We start from the raw sequence: 18,383 nt of genomic DNA on the forward strand, positions 1-18,383 counted from the left end.
ACACAACTGAATACTTAATACTATTTATTATGGAATGACAGCTATGATGGAAGTGAGAAGAGCTTGGGAACACAGAGGAAGGGACTTGCCTGGGGATTAAAAAGACAGCTTTGGGAAACCTGCGGAAGAGTAATTCCAACTGATCTCACCCATCATCAATTCAGCAAATATGTCTGGAACAAAGTGTCTCTTTTCAGGTATTGTGTTTGACATCATCTGTGGAAAAAGAAATGAGTCAAACAATTTACAGTTAAGGGGTGTGGGGAATAAGACTGCAAGTCGAATAAAAATAAGAATTTATAATTACTTTCCAAAGAGATGTAAACAATAGCAGAAGTTCCCTGTTTCATAGAGCAACACACCAGGCAACTTCCAAGTAGCGGCTGAGGCAGATATTTGGAAAAAAGATCCAGATCAGCCCTGGATTTTTATTATTCTGATTTTCATTTGCATTCTGACAGTTTGTCTCAAAGACACAGCTGCAGGCTTTTCTCCCCTCCCCTCATCCTTCCTGCCAACTGTTGCTTCCTTCCTCAGACCCTTTTTCTTCTCAATAGTTAGCCTGACAGCTGCAACGGAGGCCCTACCTCATTTGGAGACCTGGTCTGTCCTTTGAAGAAATGAGGTAATGTCCCCAACAGCAGTGAAATGTCGGGACAAGCAGGCAGGAGCAGAAGGAAGGCTGAGAGCAACTTAGGGTAGATGGAGGCCCTGCCAGTCCCTACCCTTCCGTCTCCCTTTCCTCAATACCTAGCAACAGCTTAGTAAATTTGCCATATGCCATAAAGTTGTTAAAATTTTACATATATGTATCTACACAACTCATGTAAATCTCCACAAACACATGATTTAGGTGATGAGCACCCTCTGACGCACTACCTCAAATCATCCAGCTATTTGAGACTATATTAGCTTCTACCCTTCCACATTCTTCCCCTCCACTAACATACCTATGGTTTATTTTCTTTCCTTTCTACCTTAAGTCTTTTGCATATCACAACATGTACAACTTTAAGCAGAAATCCAGGTCATTGTGATACAACCAGACTGTGTGATATGGGGGGATGGGGTAGAGGGAGGATTGATAGAGGGCAGAGCTTGTAGTCCCAAGTTGACAAACTTGAAGAAGACTTTTTAAAGGGGACTCGCTATAAATGAAGGAAGTTATGCTATTTATCTAATAAAATATTTAAGATTTAAAAATAATTTACAGTATTTGTCTAGGAAAGGAAAACATACTCACTCTGTAAAAGAATCACAATGTTTATCCCCAGAGCAGTAGCCTAAGGAAACCTTGAGATTTTATCTGTCAGGATATATGTCAAGAAGTTCTGTTTATTATGCATGGTTTTTTTTCTTCATAATCAACTTCCCCACTTTGTAGCTTGTCATCCAGACATGTATATCTATATGTTTATGAATCTATCTAGGGAGTATAGATATTGACTATCACTTCCAGAGACACTTGAGGGAGAGGGATGTGATTAGAAGCAGAGTGGGAGGGTCCTTCCACAGGGGTATTGGCTTGGTGGTGTACCAAGTACATGCCCAAGTCCTGATATTACTTGTCCTAAGTCTCCCTGAGGAGCATAGATGTTTCCTTGAGGTCTTCACTCAGTTTCATGGAGATGCCACAGGATATATTCTTTCTGCCCTCTAGGATAAAGAAGATATTTGTTTTTGCAACTTCAGGGGAGAAGGGTAGGGAAGGAATATCACCGTTGCGGGGGCAATGACAAGGAAGCTGTATTTTCACATAATCTCCAGTACTACAACTCCATGGTTTTTGTTTGTTTGTTGGTAAAAGCATTATTTATTGAAAAATAATTTATATACCATAAAGTTTAACCATTTAAACTATATAATTTTTTGACTTTTTTGAATTTTTTCCATTGGATATTCTTTCCTGCTTTGTCAAAGATTAGTTTACATTTGTGGGTCCATTTTTGGGTTCTCTATTCTGTTCCACTGATCTATGTGTCTGTTTTTGTGCCAGTACCATACTGTCTTGATAATTATAGCTTTGTGATATAGCTTGAAGTCCAGAATTGTGATGTCTACAGCTTTGGTTTTCTTTTTCAGGATTGCTTTGGCTATTTGAGGTCTTTTCTGATTCCATACAAATTTTAGGATTGTTTGTTCTAGCTCTGTGAGGAATGCTTGTGTTATTTTGATAGGGGTTGTATTGAGTATATAGATTGCTTTGGGTAGTATCGACATTTTAATGATATTTGTTCTTCCTATGCAGGAGCATGGAATCTTTTCCATTTTTTGGTGTCTTCTTTAATTTCTTTCCTAAGTTTTCTATAGTTTTCAATGTATAGATTTTTCACCTCTTGGGTTAGGCTTATTCCTAGATATTTTATGGTTTTTGGTGCAGTTATAAATGGGATTGATTGCTTGATTTCTCTTTCTGCTGCTTCATTATTGGTGTATGTAAATGCAACCAATTTCTGTACATAGATTTTATATCCTGCGACTCTGCTGAATTCATGGATCATTCTAGCAGTTTTTTGGTGGAGTCTTTTGGGTTTTCCACATAGAGTATCATGTCATCTGTGAAGAGTGAAAGTTTGACTTCCTCCTTGCTGATTTGGATGCCTTTTATTTATATGTGTTGTCTGATTGCTGACACACAACATTGTGTGTGGACTTCCAACAATGTGTTGAATAACAGTGGTGACAGTGGACATCCCTGTCATGTTCCTGACCTTAGGGGGAAAGCTCTCAGTTTTTCTTTGTTTGTCTATACTTTTATAGTGTATTTGCTTAAATCATTCTCTTGTTATTCCTAAAATGTTGGCATTTGCAAGGCCTGGCCTTTAATTCCTACCTCTTCTGCTTTTTCAGGATGATCGATTCCATTCTCCAAATATTCCTATGATTTTCCAAATATACCATTGGGGGGGGGGACATTATTATATGCTGGTAACTGTGTTTATTTCAATATATTTGACCTCATTTAATTCTTATAACAATCTTAAAATCAATATTCCTGTTTGGCATGAGGATGAAAAAGTTGCATACCTTGTTCAAATCACATCTGGGACAAGATCCCAGATCTCACTGCAATACCATTGTTTTAAACTTAACATATGCTGCTCAGTATATTGTGAATCTCAATGTCTGACTTGAACCTGAAACCAGGGTTTCATACCTTTGGGGCACTAGAGAGACATGAATGACAATTATTTTAAATATAGATGCCTTGGGGAGCCTGGGTGGCTGAGTCGGTTAAGCGTCTGACTTCCGCTCAGGTCATGATCTTGCCATTCAGAGTTCGAGCCCTGCGTAGGATTCTGTGCTGACAGCTCAGAGCCTGGAGCCTGTTTGAGATTCTGTATCTCTCCCCCTCTCTTTGCCCCTCTCCTGCTCGTGCAGTCTGTCTCTCTCTTTCTCTCTCAAAAATAAATGAACATTAATAGATACAGATAGATAGATATAGATATAGATATAGATATAGATATAGATATAGATATAGATAGATGCTTCTGTCCCTCCTTTTTCTTACTGAAAAAAAAATCTTGGCAAATGCTTTTGATGTATGCTATGGATGCATACCAGGTAGTGAGAGCTCAATCCTTATGTTCAAATTGCCACTTAATGGATTATTACCTAGATGCCTCCCAGAAACTTTAACTTGAACAAACCTGAACCTACATTCTTTCAAATTTCCCCTTACTTTATTTCTCATATTGTTAATCTATCACCATTGACACACAAATGGATATTTGGAAGTCGTTCTAGAATCCTGCTTACTCTTTCTCCTTATCCGTTTGTCTCCAAGTCCTACAGAATTTACCTCAGAGTTGTCTGTATATCTCTACCATTAATTCTATCCTCTTTCACCTCCTAACTAGTCTCGTTGCTTTTAGAGTTTTAAAAAAAATACTTCTTGCTTTTAGCTTCTTATACTTCAGTTGCATCCTATGTTGTACTGCCATATTATTTTTTCTAAGAAGTGTCTTTTGGGGACCATGTTAATAGTTCTTTTTTTTTGCACAGAGAAATGAGGTTTAATAGCTGGTCAAAATATCACAAAGCAAAACATCATGACAATTTTACGGTGTATTGAGTATCCTCAAATTTTACTTTCTGCAGTTCAACCTTTTGAACTTGATTAGGATGTGAAGAGATGCATGCAGTCCCTTTAGGAAACATGAGGGAAGACTGATAGCTGGAGGGCTTAACATGAGGGTTCATGTCGTTGCCATTCTGAATTTTTGCTTGGGAAGTAAAATATTGAACAGAAATGAGGAGTCTGAGTGTTAACCTATGCAAAAGTTAAATCATGGGCTCTGCCTTGAAGGCATAATCATTTTTGTATGCAAATAAATTCATTAGGAAGCCAGTTGTGTTTTTTTTTAATTTTTAAATTCTTATTTATTTTTTGAGAGAGCGTGCACAAGCTGTGGAGGGGCAGAGAGAGAGGAGAAAAAGAGGATGCAAAGCAGACTCCAGGCTCTGAGCTGTTACGAAAGTACAGAACCCTATGTGGGGCTTGAACCTGCAGACTGTGAGATAATTACCTGAGCTGAAGTGGGACACCTAACCAACTGAGCCACCCAGGCACTCCTCCAGTTGTGTTTTTCAATTTGTGGAACATGGAGCCTGGATAGTTTGGGGGATTATATAGCAAGGAATTGGTGAACCTGGATGTTGCTGCCTCATTGTCTGTACATTGAAAATAATGTAACTGATAAATCTATAAAAATAATTTTCAAGTAAATGTTATGATAAAATATAAATTTAAAGTGGGACCAAGTGAACAGTAGGTGGTTGCATTATAAATTTTGTTATCAGTGGTACCCAATTACAACTACTCTCATGTGAATGGTTTAATTTTTTGATGTTAGCAAAGAGCTCCACAGAGTTGAAAATTTTAATAAGCATTCATTTAGTTGATGGGAATTTCAAAAATTTATAGTTTTTAAAATAACTTCAAGTAGATATGTTGAAGTGAAGATTGATATAGTATTCTGGAATTGCTGGAGCAATCCAAGGTTAAGATTTAAAGTTGTGGATCATGTCAATTTTTTTAGGTCATGATACTAGATTAGATTGAGTGGTGAGTGTAAATTTAAAATAATAATAATAATAATAATAATAATAATAAGAGAGTCCAGGACTGAGCTGTAGGGTTTCCAATATTAACATTATAGTAAGGAGCCAGCAAAGCAGATAGAATGGCTAGCAGAAAAAGAGGAAAATCAAGGGAATTTGTGTCCTAAAAGCCAAGTGTTTAAAGCGGAGACTGATTAACCGTATCAAGTGTTGCTGATAGGTCAACGGAGATGAGAGCTGAGAAACAACCTTTGGATTTTGCCATGTGGGGGTTACTGGTAATTTTGGTAGAAGGTGGGAGAGAAAATCCTCGAGGGGCGAGTTCAGGAGAGTACAGAAAAAAAATTCTAAATGGGGAATTTAGATTGACTACTAGAAGAGTTTCACTATCGAAGGTAAAGAAATGGAGCAAGAGGTAGAGAAAGAGGTACAGTCATAGAGTCAAGAATGTGTTGTTGTTGTTGGTGGTGGTGGTTTTTGCTAAGATGAGAGGAACAACAAAGATCACAAGCTGAGGGGAAAGATCCTGAAGAGATCCATTTCAGCTGTGTTAATACTATTAACCCCTTCCTGTTTTTAAACTAGATTATATTCTCTATCTTAGAGAATATATTTCTAATAATTAAGCTTTCAAACTTGTAGGAAAGCTGAATGCTATCTCTATGTACTGTTTCTACTTGTTCTTTCATCAAAGTACCCTTTGTTCAGGTCAGAACACAGATATCCTCATTAACAGATGTAATGGTTAATTTTCTGATCTGTAAGTGCTTAATACAATGATTCTGATTCATTCTCCTGTTGCCCACTCCCACTGGCTTCCAGGCCACAGCACTCTCCTGATTATCCTTTCTGCTTCTACGTCTTCTCAGTCTGTTTTTGCTTGCCCCTGCTATGCCTGCCCCTCAAGAGTTGGCATCCCCAAGGCCCTGCCTTTAATGATCTTCCCTCCTATACTTCCAGGGTTATCAGCTCCAAACCTCTGACTTCAATTCCTACCTTTATTCATGGTTCAATAACCTATGTAGTAATAATAGCATATAACATTTATGGAACAATTACTACTATATGCCAGGCACTTTGCTCATTGATGTATCTGCCTTGTCTCATTAAGTCCACATCAAGTAATCATTTGAGTATTTTCCAAATCATTTGAAAATGAGTAATCATTTTCAAATGAGGAAGTTAATGCTCAGAAAGTCTCCAAACCTTGTCCAATCCCACAGAATTAGTCATGGCAGAGCTTTTAATGAATCCATTGTCTATTTGACTCTAAAGCTGATTTTTTTATTTTTGAGAGGTGGGGAGGGGCAGAGAGAGAGGGAGACACAAAATCCAAAGCAGGCTCCAGGCTCCAAGCTGTCAGCACAGAGTCCGACGCAGGGGCTGAACTCATGAACCATGAGATCATGACCTGGGCCGAAGTCATATGCTTAACCAACTGAGCCATCCAGGCACCCCTCTAAAGCTGATGTTATAACTACAGTGTTTTATTGTCTTTTAAAACTCTGAGATCTCCTTAGTTTGAGATTGGTACATCTGTCCAAATACCTAATGTATGTAGCTCAGGCATGTCTATCTTAATAGATGTTAAACTAAACTCGGTATTCTGTGCCCCTCATTTCAACCCCTACCCTACTTCCCAAATGTTTCTATTTTAATATCCTCTGATATTCCTTATTTCTTATCATGGTTTCTCCTTCAGCCCATCCCCCCAGTCTGCAATGTTCTGGATTTGCCCTTCTCTCACCCTCCTGTCCATGTCCCTTGTTCTCATCTCCAGGTAACTGTAGGGGTGTCTCTGTACCCCAGTGCTGTTGACCTCTCCTTCCTGCTGCTGGGCTCCCACTGTAGTTGGTTCTCATTACAGCTGGCAAGGTTAGCTTTTGAAAAAGTCCATCTGATCATTCTGTTCCACTTAAAAAACTTGTAGCCCTCATCACCTCCACTGCCCTTTCCATTCTCCTTATCACTCTGGCCTTGCCTGCCTTGCCTATCAGAGACAACATGAACATATGGGAAGAATTGTATTTTAAGATATGTGTAGATGCTGTTATGCTGAAGAAAACAAAATGGGTTTCAGAACTTTTATTACATTTAAGTGGCTAATCACTTACTCTTCTCAATCGGTGGGGAAATTAAATGTACAGCTATTGTCACATGAGTCTGCTCAGTTTTTTGACATGAAAAAAAGACATTCATAACTACATGCCAACTAGGTTATTTTCATGTAAAAGCTCTGGTTTTAACTAATATTCTCTGGTTATTCTCTGGCTGTAGACCCTGCACCTAGGGGACATTAATTTTATATAATAAACTTGAGTAACATGAGTGACAGAGTGGAGGTGCATACATAAGGATGGGGAGGGGAAGAGGATACTAACACCAGGCTCATTTTGAAACAGGAATGGGATGAATTCTATGTTCTTAATAGCTCATTTAAAATAATAATAAAATGTATCTCCTCCTTTGTAAGCTTCCAATTTAAAAAATTCCAGTGAAGACTGGAAAAAATTATACTTAATTATATACTGTATTTTCTTTCTTTTTTAAAAAAATATTTTTTGAGAGAGAAAGTGAGGGAGGGGCAGAGAGAGAGAAGGAGACAGAGAATCCCAAGCAGGCTCTGCCCTGTCAGCACAGAGCTCCATGCTGGGCTTGAACTCCCAAACCATGAGGTCACGATCTGAGCTGAAATCAAGAGCTCGATGCTTAACTGCCTGAGCCACCCAGGTGCCTAATATACTCTGTTTTAATTTGGCATGATGTGGACTTTTTGTGTCCTGAAATAAAAATGATTATACTCATATAGTTCAGTCTCCCAGGTAAGAAGTCATGTGGAGTGGCAGGGAATAAAATCTGGGTTCGGATCCACTTGGGTTCAAACCCTGGATATATTCCTGGATAACTGTGTGATCATGAGCAAGGCCTATCTTATCTCTGATTCTCAATTATCTTTAAATGGAGGAAAATCCTATCTGCAATGTCAATGCGAGGATGCTTGGGACCAAAGATCATTAAGTGTTAATTTCTCTTCTGATATTATGTCACATCCATTTACTAGAAGGGACCAGGAAATTTATGTATTTCAGCCCCATTTTTTACAAATGTGGAAACCCAAGAACATTATATGAATTAGCAAGAGACACATCATAAACTATTTGTATATCTGGGAACAGACATCACAACTTGGTTGGTACCAGACTCCTGCCCCAACTCAATTATCATTATCATAAGGCTGGGACATGACATCAGCTCTGAGAAAAGTGGGAAACATTTCTCTTACATGAAATGTAAGAACATAATGTATGAGGATTCATTTTCCTATGTACCACAAGGAACGCTTCAAACCTGTTACAGTGAAAAGAGAACATTCTAGTCTTCTCATTTATTCCACTCCAACTCACCGTTTCATAATTCAATAAGTATTCATGCAATAACAAGTCTGCCAGGTACTATTTGAGTTGATCTGAAAAGTCAGAAAGTTTACAATTAAAGGATGAGGGAGAAATAAAATGGTGGAAGAGGATAGTAATACCAAGTAGTAATCATGTCCCTAAAAGAAATGCAAACAAATACAGAAGCACCTTCTTTTCATAACAGCAAATTGGGCAACCTCTTAATAGCAGGGATGAGGTTCCTTCCCCCAATCTGAGAAATAAAGAGGCCAGTCACTTTTTTGTTTTTGTTTGTTTTTTAAATCTAGAGTTATTTTTTTCTGTCCGTCTCACAGATGTAGCTTTAATAGTTTCCTCCCTTTACCGTCCCTTCCTGCCATCCACTCCCCTTTGTCTCAGCCTCTTGTGGAATCTTCCTGGTAGCAGCAAGCACTTTCAGAAATGTCCAGTCTGCATTCATTTGCCAGACACACAGACATGGAGGTGGGCGGGGAATGACTTGGGGGAAGATGAAAGGAAGGTTGAGGAAGCTGAGTGCTGCCTGCAGTACCCTTGCTGCCTCTGTACCCCTCTCTTCTCCAGATCTCACAGCACTCTGATGAACTGAAGAAACACACGTCCCCACTGCCCACCTCCCATCAAGACACAGTGGGACATTGGACTGTGCTTTGGGACCCTTTTGAATGGAACTGGATGAAGAGAATCCAAGAGGTGTCACAGGGATTATTTTTCCTCCCCTCATGGCTCCCAAGTTTGCTCCTACCTTTTTTTGCTCCAAGACCTCAAGCAGATGTTTCTTCCTAAAATTGAGATGAATGAAAATCCACAGGAAAGTGTGATTTACGTGGGTAAATGCATTGTTCAAACTTTATTGGAACCCCAGTAATGCAAATTATAGAAAGAATGTCCCCAGAACCATACCATGTTATCCAGATAATTGTCTTTTTGTAAAAAGTGCAATTTCTACTGTATTCATCTCCTTTGTCTACTCTGAGATATTTTAATATGGCCAAAATGCTTCTCAACTCTGGATCATCTGAATCACTATCGGGGTTTTTAAAAGGTGTTGACCTACAAAATTGGAATCTGTGTTGGTTAAAGTAATCTCCAGGTCAACATTCTGATGTTGAAGACAACAGCAGTTTCTGCCTCTTTTTATTATTTATTTTTTTAATTAGTTTATTTTTGAGAGGCAGAGACAGAGCATGGGTGGGGGAGGGGTAGAGAGAGGGAGACACAGAATCGGAAGCAGGCTTCACTCTCTGAGCTGTCAGCACAGAGCCTGATGCGGGGCGGGAACTCACAAACGTGAGATCATGACCTGAGCTGAAGTCAGACGTTCAACCCACTGAGCCACCCAGGTGCCCCGGCATCTTTTTAAAAAATTAATTTTTTGGTTAAATTCACATAAAATTTCACCGTTTTAAAGTGTACAGTTCAGTGCTGCTTAGCACTTTCACAATGTTGTGCAACTGATGTAATTTACAAAGCATTTTGAATAACATCTGATATGTAAAACTAGAAAGTTACATTTCTAACAGATACAATTAAAGGCTGAGAAAGTTATTTCAAACTAGTTTTTTTCAAACTTTCTCATGATTTCAGTTATTTCCACTCCCAGTCTAGTGAGGTAGAATTATAGAAATATCTGGGGATAGTTGAAGTGTCCTGTTCATCTTTTCACGGCTGGAAGAGTGGGCAAGGCTGCCCAGGGCTCTGCCACTCTTCTTTTCTGTGATCTACAATATGAATATCAAGGTAGATCCAATAGTAACAATGGCTGACATATTTTGAACTTTTATTGTGTTCCAGCTACTTTGCCGGTTCCCTAATCCTCTCAATATTTCTAAACCTCCTAACGAACCTGCAAAGTTCATACTTTTTTCCTATTTGGCAGGTGAAAGAAAGAACTCGCTCAAGGTCACACAGCTTGAAGGTGTTGTAGCTGGAATTCTATATTGTTTCTGTAGGATTGCATTATCCAGATGCTCTCTTCCACAGCACAGCATGAGAGCTTGTGAAAGCAACATTAGGTGGAGAATCTGGTTCAAACATTAAATAAAAACAGTTCTGAGTTTCTGAACCTAAGATATGTAAGCAGGGAGGCCAAAATGGAGGAAGAAGAAATGGGGCAGAAGACTAAGTATAAGGTAGGGGCTGTGCTTGAATCTTTGCTTGTTCACCTCATGGACTCCTCTCTCTTTGGCAGAAAGGATTCACTAGAAGCAAGTTACAACATGTACCTGTGTGACCAATGGGAAGAGGCCATAACAGGCTTTCACCATCACTAGGTGACAGCCTTTAAGGATAAGGTCAAGCTAAAGAGAGTTGTCAAGTGTATTAAGGAGGCCAATGACAGCAATGCCAGTGGGAAAGTCTTTAAAACATTCTTTTATGCAGTGGTTAGTCTCTAGAATATCTTCCTGGATGTTCCAAAGCCATCTTAATCATTCAATCAGCAAGTATTTATTGAGTGCTGTCTATGTGCCAGGCATTGTGCTTAGCTCTGGACTGGACTGTGTCAAAAGGAGTGGAGCTTTGAGAAGGTAGAGGGAGAAATGACAATTTTTAGGGAAATGGCTATTCTGTAGGAGGAAGAGAGCAATTTGCTGTATGACATATCTCTGGAGGCTGAGCAAGTGGAAGAACCATGGTGTCTGGAGGGGGTGCATCAGAAGGGCACCTGCTGAATCACCTGCATGTGTCTGGGCACAGGTGGGAGGGAAGGTGGGAGAACAGTTGCATGAATAGTTTTGAATGGTGTCTTGCCAAGTTGGAGCATGTGTTAGAATGGAAGATTGGAGATTAATTGGTTAAATAGTCCATGAAGATGGAGACCCTCTTTCATGATCAGGTACTTTGCTCCAAATTTGGGTAGTTGTAGGGTGAGTGGGGGTGGGTGCAGGGAGACACCTTACTTTGAATGTGGTAGGGAGCACACCTGAAGTAGAAACAATGTTAATTACAGAGGAATTTAGGATCAGGAATGGTCCTGCTGCCTGGCTTCTCCTTACCTTGGAGGCAGACATCAAGAGTAGGGTCAAGTTAAAGTTACCGAGTGTCTTAATTTCCTAAGGGCTGATAAAATGTATTACCATATACTGGATGCCTTAAAATAACAGAAATTTATTCTCTCGTGGTTCTGGAGACCAGAAATCTGATGTCAGCATGTTGGCAGGACCGAACTGCCTCCAAGTCTCTAGGGGAGAATCCTTTCTTGCCTCTTCCATCTTCTAGTGGCTCCGGGTGTTCCTTGGTTTGTAGCTGTATAACTGCCATCTCAGTCTCCATCTTCACATGGCCTTGTCCTCTGTTTTTCCCCCTCTGTGTCTTTTATAAGAAAGCTTGTCATTGGATTTAAGGCCCACATGGATAATCTAGGATGATCATGTGTCAAGATCCTTAACTTATGTACATCTGCAAAGGCCCTTTTCCCAGATAAGGTCACATTCACAGGTTCTGGGATTTAAGGAGATATTTAGGGTGCCACCATTCAACCCACTACAGCAAGTCTTTTGCATACTATGTTCAGAGACACAAATGGACAGAGGTGACCTCATAGGTAAGCCTATATTTTAGGGTGTTGTTTTCTTGCCCCAATTATCCCCTTTCCACATAAGTGGAAACCTATGTGTTCCCACCAGATGTCTTGGATCGTGGCCAGATGCCATGGGAAGGTGCATTTTTCTGCCTGTGCTGGGGCCTGATGGCTGAGATAGGCTCAGTCTGGAGCATTTCCTGAGAGTGGGGCTTCCCTGGTAGTCCAGCATCCAAGCCACAGTGTCTGCCTGGATACTTAGCAGTAGGTAAAAAGTTACTTGAAAAAGGTGGCCTAAAAGGTCCTCATGAACAGCAACTACTATTGTCATTTGATCTGCTACAATTGGTCTGGATAGTCTCAGTGTAGTTGTTATTAGGTGTTAGTTTCTTAATGGTCCTGCTTCCCAGCCACAATAGCAACTTCAATTGCTAATAATTTTTGTTGTCACCTTTCTGGGCTGTAGATGTAGTAGCGAATACCATTTGTACCTGCATCATTGTGGGAAACACTGGTCTCCACTAGGGTGTTAAAGACCTTGCTTTGAAGCATTGGGTTGGGTCCTTTCATGGTGGCCACAATTGGAGTAGGAGTGTAATGGGTCTTCAGCTGCTGCAATGCTGTGTTCATGGCTGGAATCCAGCAAACTCTTCCCTATTGGGTGGGCATGGTTTAGAGTAGTAAGGGCTGAATGTGGTGGAAGAATTGAGCATATCTGACAAGCCTCAGGGACTATTGGATGACTCTTTACTGGGTACCTTTCATTAAGAGATGTGAATTCTGGCTCAGCTTCATCCTGGAGAGATGCTTGTAATATTTTACTAAATGTGCAAACCAAACATAAGACGAATGTCGTAGAGTGATACTATGTAATGCAACAACAGGGGCACAGTATGGTGTGCTTCCTTTTCTGCTCTAGTTTTCTCCGTAGCAGTTATTTACCCTTCTCTGGGTATCGCACTTAGGTATCTTGTTGATTTCCCCTGTGACTGTAAGCTCCATGTCCCGATATCGTAGATTCTCCATATATATTGTTATTTAATGAAGAAATGAAACCATGCTTTTCTGCCCTGACAACCTCAGTATGCATAACTTCACAGGAAGGAAAAGGGATAAATCTGGTTTCTAGTCCCAAGCCCAACTTTCAGCAGCTGAAAACCCTATTCACCTCTGCCTGTTGTGTTTAAGAAAAAGGAGACCAGTGGTCTGGGGTGCAACACAGTAGGAGATGTGTTTGGAGAAGAATGGATGTTTTTGTCAAGCTTCAGGACTTGCTATATGACTGTTTTGGGGGGGTCTTTTATTCCAGGGCTGCTAATTCCTAGCCTCATAAACATCTTGACTGGATAGGGCTTAACCTGGTAAGGCACAGGAGAATTCTGTTTGGGGAGGACCTTTGCTTACTTAATGCTTATTGTGTTAAGGGACTTGGGATAGGTCATCTTACATTCACTATTTTATTTAGCACTTTAAAATTATACATTCCTGGGGCACCTGGGTTGCTCAGTCAGTTAAGCGTCCAACTTCGGCTCAGGTCATGATCTCACAGTCTGTGAGTTCGAGCCCTGTGTCGGGCTCTGTGCTGACAGCTCAGAGCCTGGAGCCCATTTCAGATTCTGTGTCTCCCTCTCTCTCTGCCCCTCCCCTGTTCATGCTCTGTCTCTCTCTGTCTCAAAAATAAATAAACGTTAAAAAAAATTATATATTCCTTTCCCATAAACATACCCTGTTCATCTATTTCTTCTATTCCTATACTTCCTTAGCCTACAACTAAGCCTCTAATCCATTAGCCCCTTTTAATCTTTTAATAAATTAAGTAACTTCTAACTTGACTTCTTTCATTCTAATTTAAAGCGTTCAAACTCTACTCTTGAAGTTAGACTAGGTTATACTGCAGTTACAAATGATCACCTAATCTCAGACCCTTGTAACCAGAAAACTACAGACTGATCATGGGTGGGCTGTAGTCCCTCTCATGTTTCATTCTGGGTTGGTGGAGCTGCCTGCCTCCAGAGCACTGCCAGACTCATGGCAGAGGGCAAGGAGGATATGGTGAACCATAACCATGGCTCCTAAAGTTTCTGTTCACAAGAGACACCTGTCACTTCTCATATATCACTGGCGATAGCAAGTCACATGGCTAAACCGGATGTCAGTTGGCTAGAGATGGTATAATTCTCCCCCTGGCAAGGAGCGCTGAATATTTTTGAACAATAACAGAGTTTACTGAAAGTGCTGTCTCTGCTGAGGCACACTTGGTGCACATTCCCATGCCAGCTTACCTGTGTTCTACACATGCTCTGCCAAACCCAGAGCCTGGATCCATTCCCCTCCATGTCTGGACCCTAAATCTTGGATTGTCCCATGTGGTTGGAGAATATGCGCTCCCTCATTGCCCCAGTCATGTTCATGTCCTCCTGTATTGGATCTCCACGTTGCCCAACCATCTCTTGTTTTTTCCCCTTATCAACTTTTATTGACATCTGTCTGGTATTTCAAAGTTCACCCTCACAGCATCCCAAGGGTTTCAGTACCACAGTCAATATACCTTCTACTTCTTAGAGAAAAAGGAGGCCTGTAAGCACAAATTCTTCTAAAAATTGTAATCCCCCCATTCCTTTTCTTCTCTCTCTGTTTTCCTCTAAAGCACTTACTTATCATCATTGATATACTTAGTGTGTCTTGTTTGTTTTCTCTCTGTTTCTCTTTCCTTTTCCTCTAGGCTTACCTATATCCCACTACCATTCTTTCCCCCTCTCCTGTCCTAAATTAAAAGTAATCTTTCTTCTCCAAATGCATGCATTCTGCCCATTTCCTGTGGCTGCCCTTCTCCATTTACTCTTCTTGCTCTCTTCAAATGGGATCTCTTCCTCTTCCTTGGCTTTTCCCACTTGTTCTATGTACTGTCGACTCTTGAATAATGTGGGCCTTAGGGGCTCCATCGACTGCCCTGTGTAGTCGAAAATCCAGTATAAGTTTTAACTCCACGAAAACTTACCTACTAGTAGCCAGCTGTTGACCTCACCAATAGCATAAGTATTTGATTAGCACATAGTTTGTATGTTATATGTGTTTTATACTGTATTCTTACAATAAAGTAAGCTTGATAAAAGAAAATGTTAATACTCTGGTTTCTCCTCAGATCGTATAAATCTTTTCGCCTTTTACTGAAGAAAATGTTAAGGAAATCATAAGGAAGAGAAAATACATTTATGTACTGTATTGTAAAAAATTCATTTATAGTTGGATCCACACATTATAAACCAGTGCTGTTCAAGGATCAACTGTACTTTCTCTAGCTGTCTTTAGGGACACGCTGGGACCTTTCATGTCTCACTGCCATTTCTTGGAGGGGCTCTCTCTACCTGGTCTGCTTGCTGAGCAACTTCTGGAACAGACATGGAAGCTCTCACGTCGTCATGCTACGTTTGAGGCCCATGGCTCAGCCAGTTGATAACTGTTTGGTGTTGGGTATGTTACTTTATATTCTTGAGACTCTTCTTTGACAGTCAAAAGATAAGAATAATTGTTCTTTCCCATGGTTAGCCTACAGAATAGAAAAAAATTTAAAATACATTGCATCTAGGAGGTAATAAATAACTGTTAATATTATGATCTTAAATATCAGTCTCTGCTCCCATGTCATCTGCTGTGCAAGGTCAACTTTGAATAGTATTATTTATGTTCATTTCACTCTATTCTTCTTTAAAGCAATTATTATTCTGATTCTAAATTAGTGGAACTTCCCAGTAAGTTTTTCATCTTTCAGAGGAGAGACTCCCATTTTTCTTTCAGCTTTTCCAGTCTTTTCTTATTCCTTTTTATACCAGTCTTCTTGTATTTAGGACTACACAAATGGTGTGTTGAAATATAGTTCATTCCCAGTTTTATGAAGTCTGGTTCCAGAAAACACATATGCACATAACCCATGTTAATATTCCCTCTTTTGTTGCACTAAGGCTAAGTAACAGATCCTAGGTAACAAATGCAAAAGTATCTAATTTTTCTGGAATCTGGAATTTTCAGAATTTTCCATATTACTGTTGTTTTTTTTAATGTTTATTTATTTTTGAGATAGAGAGACACAGAGCATAAGTGAGGGAGGGGCAGAGAGAGGGAGACACAGAATCTGAAGCAGGCTCCAGGCTCTAAGCTGTCAGCACAAAGCCTGATGTGGGGCTTGAACCCACAAACCACGAGATCATGACCTGAGCTAAAGTCGGATGCTTAACCAACTGAGCCACCCAGGTGCCCCTCCATATCACTGTTTAACCTGCTGAGTTAAATGTAGGTACCAGGGAAATTTCGATGACATGAGAAGAAAAGTAGAGGATATAGAAGTAAAGATCAGAAGTCCTATCTCAAATTGCATTTCAACACCTGATTTTAAAAAATCATAAGAAATAGGTAGAACAGCAGAGAAATGGAATCAAAAGCTGCTGAGAAGGCCTGTGGCTAACATTTATGGGACAGAACAAGAGATCAAATGGAGGCTCCAGCTATTTTTTGTCTCCAACTCCGTCCTGTGCCTTTAGAGCTCCCCCATGGTGGCATCCTAAACTCCCTGAGTGGGTAAGTTCATGTACAGTGAAAAGCTCAATGGATCTGGTTACTGGGATCTAAAGGTGACACTATTGCTGATAATTCATCTGGTGTTTAGGTTAAGGGCTAACCATGTGGCCTGCTTTGGAAGCATTTTCTGTTTTGGGGGGTGGGAGGATGGGCTTATAAATTCGTTGGAATCCTAAGTCAGTGTTAGCTAACATGTGAGTCATGGTCTCCTGGGTAGCTTTGGAGTTATGACAGGGGTTGGCAAATCCGAATGGTTTGATAGCATTTTCTATAGACCATAAATATGTCAAACTCATCAACAAACTTTTACAAAGGTACATTGGGTTGAATAAAATGCGACTTCATTTTATAGTGTTTTAATAACAATGAAGCTTTTTTATTATTATGTACATTTTAAAATCAATGAGTCCCAAAGGGTAGCTATCATTATGTGGCTGGTAATTTTATTACTATATATTTTTTTAATTCTAGAAAATGGATCAATCTACAAAAAAAAAAAAAACCATTGAGAAAAATGAATTTAGTATTTAAAAGAATTTTAAAGACTTTAACTAATGCTCTCAGGGCTGAACAAATGCAATCTTGTGTTGTCAATTATACTTTTGGGATGGGGAACCAGCCTAAAGGTTTTACTTGACAGAGGAAGATTTTATTTGATGCCTCAGTGACTCAGGTCACAGAATGTTAAATGCTTCCGGGCTGCTTTTAGAGGTTTCAATAGAGGGGTGGGTAAGATGTGGGAAAATAGGCCACATAATTTAGTTTTCATTTGTGTCTAATAATTAAGAGAACATATGAATGATTTTCTACTCTAGTTAAATCCGTTGCGTCCTCTGTTATATCCTAGATCAATGTACTGGGCAGGGTTCTGATAGGAAGCAGATGTCACATTCCAATTGACACTAATTACAGAAGTGTGGACAGGATTCAAGAAAAGCAAGATGGTTTGGTGCCTCGGGCTAAGCCTAAAGGGGAAGAGGAAGGAGCAGTTCCTGGAATCTGAGGAGACTGTGCTATAGAGAAGGCCATGTGGCAGGAGCTGTGGGCTTTAGGAGAGGAGTTCTGTGGGGGTGCAGGAGCCTGGGGAAGAAACACCCTGAGACCTCTCCCTTCTAACCTCTGCGTCTCCCTTTGGACACTTCCATGACAAGAGGAGGGCAAGGGAGCCAGGACACAAAGTGAAGGGAGGAAGGATGGAGTGACTCTGGAGGGACAAGTGGAAGATACTCAGCACAACCAACACTATGTAACATATCAGGTATCTGTCTTTTACTACATAAATCGTGGGGGTGGGGGGGTAAGGGAAATCGTCTCTGGGTTTTATATGATTATGGTTATGATTCAGTTTATGATTATGTGCAGTTGTGATGACTTAATTCAGACTGGCTAAATCCTTCAACTTATCTTAGTTTTACATCTGTACAATGTGGATAGAAGATCTCCTTTCCTAGGTTGTTCTCAGGTTTCAGACATTTTATGTAGATTAGGATGCAGCAAAGTCAGTTTGCTAAAGACTTTAGGGCACTGAGGAACCTTTGAACTGAGTCAGCTGTCATCTTTGCTTTTGCCTGTCAATTACTAAGTGTTCACTACATGCTCTGTGTGGAATTTATATTCTTGGCAGTTTGTAAACTAGTTGGGAATGTAACTTAGGGGGATATCGAACCTGTGTAGTCTACGAGCATTGACTGTAGTCTGTTCTTAGTATGTCTTACACATTTTACTATTTATTTATCTTTGTGCTGATGTGACCAGTAAAATAGACACTTATTTAAGAGTGGTATGAAGCCTTGATAACTTCTTGGGTGTTTTGT

General features: G+C 40.0%; 1 protein-coding gene across 2 annotated transcripts in view; it reads left to right on the plus strand.

The window, feature by feature from the left end:
• Window positions 1–18,383, plus strand: part of ASNS (asparagine synthetase (glutamine-hydrolyzing)) — a 138,980-nt gene that overhangs the window by 99,449 nt on the left and 21,148 nt on the right. The window contains exon 7 of one of the 2 annotated variants that reach the window (XM_053218413.1): window positions 17,721–17,827. The exons of the other annotated variant lie outside the window; for it this stretch is intronic. The gene's annotated coding sequence lies outside the window, so the exon portion shown is untranslated. The remainder of the gene's footprint in view (window positions 1–17,720; window positions 17,828–18,383) is intronic. 2 annotated transcript variants of the gene reach the window in all.

This window comes from Acinonyx jubatus, chromosome A2 (genome assembly GCF_027475565.1).
Source record: "Acinonyx jubatus isolate Ajub_Pintada_27869175 chromosome A2, VMU_Ajub_asm_v1.0, whole genome shotgun sequence".
Classification (NCBI taxonomy): domain Eukaryota; kingdom Metazoa; phylum Chordata; class Mammalia; order Carnivora; family Felidae; genus Acinonyx; species Acinonyx jubatus.